This window comes from Vitis vinifera, chromosome 18 (assembly GCF_030704535.1).
Source record: "Vitis vinifera cultivar Pinot Noir 40024 chromosome 18, ASM3070453v1".
Lineage (NCBI taxonomy): Eukaryota > Viridiplantae > Streptophyta > Magnoliopsida > Vitales > Vitaceae > Vitis > Vitis vinifera.
This window is the reverse complement of record NC_081822.1, coordinates 15930885-15935147: the sequence shown is the minus strand read 5'-3', so window position 1 is coordinate 15935147 and position 4263 is coordinate 15930885. Positions and strand designations below refer to the sequence as shown.

The 4263-nt window shown below is 39.2% G+C and overlaps 1 pseudogene; it reads right to left on the bottom strand.

Annotated features, from left to right (window-relative positions):
- Window positions 1-494: 494 nt before the first annotated feature.
- On the bottom strand, window positions 495-3448 carry LOC132253099 (uncharacterized; annotated as a pseudogene).
- Window positions 3449-4263: the final 815 nt, after the last annotated feature.

Below are 4263 nucleotides of genomic sequence, written 5' to 3'. Positions count from 1 at the left end.
TTTTGGATGACCGTTGGTTTTTCGCACGACTATTGAAATTCGCATAGGCTTGTGAAATTGATTTTTTGGGTTGCGAAATGGGTTCGCACACCCTTTTTAATTTTGCATGGGTTATTGCAAGGTAACTTTGGGTTTGTGAACTTTTCGCATGCCCTGCGAAATTTTCACAAGGTGTGCGAATTGGCTTTCGTAGGGTTGCGAATTTTTCACACCCCTTGCAAAATGAGATTTTGGATTTTCGCAAGCTCTGCGAAATTTTCGCAGGGTGTGCAAAATGCTCTATTTTTTTTACTTTCCCATCCTCCAGAAAATTTTTAAAGCTTTTTCCCATCTATTTTGAAATCCACCTGTAATTGATCATAAAAAATTTAAATAAAATCACAACAAAATAAATTAAAACAAGTATTAAATCAATAAAACTTTAAATCAACATAAAAAAAAATTGTGGACTTAATGTCTTCTGATAGACTAAGTCCATCTAACCACTTGTCTTGTTAAGTTTGATGTGGCTCAAGGAGGATGATTTCCTCCTTGTCTCGAGAAAAAGGCTCCACAAATGGCTTGAGACGATGGCCATTGAGTTTGAAACTCCCGATGCTGTTGGAATTGAGTAGTTCCACTACTCCATTTGAACACACTTGTTGAATAGTAAAATGACCTATCCACCTTAACTTCAACTTTCCCGGGAAGATGTGGAGCTTAGAGTCATATAGCAAGACTCTTTGTCCCTTTTGGAATTCTTTGTGGGAGACTAACTAATCATGCCACCTCTTTAATCTTTGTTTTGCAATGTTTGAATTATTGTAGGCGTCATTTCTCAGTTCCTCCATCTCATTAAGGTCTAAGAACCTCTTCATGCCGACTCTGCTCAAATCCTTGTTGAGCTTCTTGATTGCCCACCAAGCTTTGTATTCCACTTCCACTGGGAGATGACACGTTTTCCCGTAGACTAGGCGATAAGGAGACATTCCAATAATGGTCTTGTAAGTTGTTCTGTACGCCCACAGTGAATCATGAAGCTTAACAGAGCAATCTCTTCTACTCGTATTCACCACCTTCATCAGTATGTTTTTTATTTCCCGATTTGTTAACTCAACTTGCCCAGAAGTTTGAGGGTGTTAAGGTGTAGCTACTTTATGCTTCACCCCATACTTGGCTAAGAGAGTTTCGAACGACTTGTTACAAAAATGAGTTCCCCCATCATTGATTTTGGCCTTGGGTACTCCAAATCTAGAGAAGATGTTCTCTTTAAGAAATTTAAGAACAACTCTGTGATCATTACTTTTGCACGAGATTGCTTCAACCCATTTAGAAACATAATCTACTCCCACCAAGATGTAGGAGTAGCCAAAGGACATAGGAAAAGGTCCCATGAAGTTAATGCCCCAGACATCAAACAGATCAACTATTAAAATAGGGTTTAACGGCATCATGTTCTTGCGTGTTAACTTCCCAAGCCTCTAGCATCTATCACAGCTCCTGCACATATTGTGGGCATCTTTGAAAAGTGATGGCCAGCAAAAATCTAGTTGCAATACTTTCATAGCCGTCTTCTGAGAAGTAAAGTGGCCTCCACATGCGCTTTCATGGCAATGACCGAGGATCCGCTGTTGCTCCTGTTCAGGGACGCACTTCCGTATTATTTGATCCGCACAATATTTGAATAGAAATGGCTCTTCCTAATAGTAGGCATGAATTTTTGCAAAGAAGTGCTTCTTATCTTTTGCTTTCCACTCACTTGGAACTTCTCCGGTAACTAGATAGTTAGCAATATGAGCATACCAAGGAGCGACTTCCATCAACATGAATGACTCCTCTGGAAAATCATCATTAATGGGCAAACTATGGGAATTATGTGAAATGGTTAACCTTGAAAAATGGTCGACTACCACATTCTCTACTCATTTCTTGTCTTTGATCTGAAGATTGAACTCTTGAAGCAAGAGAATCCATCTAATTAGCCTCGCTTTTGCATCCTGCTTAGTCAGCAGATATTTCAAGGCCGAGTGATCAGTGAAAACCACAATGAAAGACCCCACCAAGTAAGCGCGGAATTTGTCTAAGGCAAAAAATACAACCAATATTCTTTCTCTGTGGTTGTGTAGTTTCTTTGCACTTCATTCAATGTTTTGCCCGCATAGGAGATCACATAGGGCTTTCCATCTTCTCTTTGCCCAAGAACAACTCCTAAAGCAAAGTCACTGGCATCGCACATCACTTCAAAGGGCAATTGCCAGTTGGGAGATCTCACTATTGGAACGGTCATCAGAAATAGCTTCAGTTCTTCAAAACTACGTTGACATCGATCATCCCATACGAATTTAGTATCCTTTACCAATAGTTCACAAAGAGGTCTTGCAAGTTTAGAGAAATCTTTGATAAACCTCTTATAGAACCCAGCATGGCCAAGGAATTGCCTTACTCCTTTGATAGTTGTTGGAGATGGCAACTTGACAATAAGTTCAACCTTTACTTTGTCCACTTCAATGCCTTGCTTTGAGATAACATGCCCAAGGACAGCCCCCTTGGTGTACCATGAAATGGCATTTCTCCCAGTTAAGCACCAAGTCTTTCTCAATGCATCGGTTTAGAACAACTTCCAATTTGACTAAGCATTAGTCAAACGTACTTCCATATATGGTGATATCGTCCATAAAGACTTCCATAATACGCTCCACCATATCACTGAAAATGCTTAACATGCATCTTTGGAATGTTGTGGGTGCATTGCATAAGCCGAAAGACATTCTTCTATACGCGTAGGTTCCGAATGGACATGTGAAAGTGGTCTTCTCTTGGTCTTCAACATTAATTTCTATTAGAAAATACCCAGAGTAACCATCCAAGAAATAGTATAATGGATGGCCAAAGACCCTCTCAAGCACTTGATTAATAAACGGCAGTGGGAAGTGGTCCTTCCTTGTTACAACATTCAACTTTCTATAATCAATACGCACCCTCCAACCTGAAGTGAGGCGTGTAGAAACTTCTTCTCCCTTATCATTTTGCACCACCGTGATCCCTGATTTCTTTCGCACGACTTGCGTAGGACTCACCTATGGGCTATCTAATATGAGGTAGATAATACCATTGATTACTACCCAAAAAGTGCTATTTTGCGCCTTTAATTCATTATGTTTTAAGCACTTTTGTGTAGTAGTTCTCCATTTTTATTCCAATTGGCATGTTAAGGACCTAGCAATGACTTCTAATCATATTTGTGGCTAGTTTTAGTGTTTTGACAGCTTTTTGGATCATTAAGACAAGCCAAGTAAAGGAGAGAAGCAAAGAGGAAAAATATAGGAAAGAAGCAGCTTTTGTAGCCGTGCACTGACACTTTGGGAGGCTCTATTTTGTTCATCGTGCAAAATCACCTTTCAAGAATTCCATATTTGGAACCGGCTTGGAATTGCTGACAAATCAAGTACCTATAGTGGTATATTGCCATTCGTATAAGGAGCTCAAAATGGCAAATTTCGTACTTTGTACTGTTCATGCGAAAATGCCATGCAAGTGCGAATTTCGCACCAACCCATGCAAGTGCGAATTTCACACCAACCCATGCAAGTGCGAATTTCGCACCATGTATTGTTCATGCAACTTTGGTGCGAAATCTCCTCTATTCTGCCAACTCCACATGAGATCTTTTCTTTTGTATTTTTTGATGTAAATTCCTTTCTTATCCTTGTATTTAGCCAATCATAGGCTTTGCTTTGTAAAGACTATAAGAGGGGTGGAAATCATCTCTCGAAAGAATTATTGTATATTTTACACTTAGTAAAATTTTCCTCCCGGGAAGAAATACAGAGCTCTCTTTGCTTTCCTTTTCTCTCTTCTATTTTTTTTTTCTTAGAAGCCAAACAACCTCTGAGGATGTTTTCCCAGAGGATGAGAGGCTAAACCTTTGGTTTCTTGGAGTGAAGGAAGCTAGGTGAAAAGTCCAGATGCAAAAGTGGAAAACTCTCGTGCATTAAATACAGGTAGTTGGAGTTCATAAATGACTTTTAAATCTAAAGTTTTGCTTTAAATCCCTTAGAATCACTTTGAATGACCAATACATGATAAGCTTTTAGGCATCTGTAGATACTTACTGCTAGATCCACATAAGACCATTAGTTATCATGTACGAGCCATTGGAAAGTGGCTCAAGGTGAAGACCCATAGTGTCTAAAGCCATTAATGGAACTTGACTACAATTTCTATTGACTTTTTATGGATTAAATCTTCATTGTTAAACCTATACCGGTTCAGGAAACAACCATC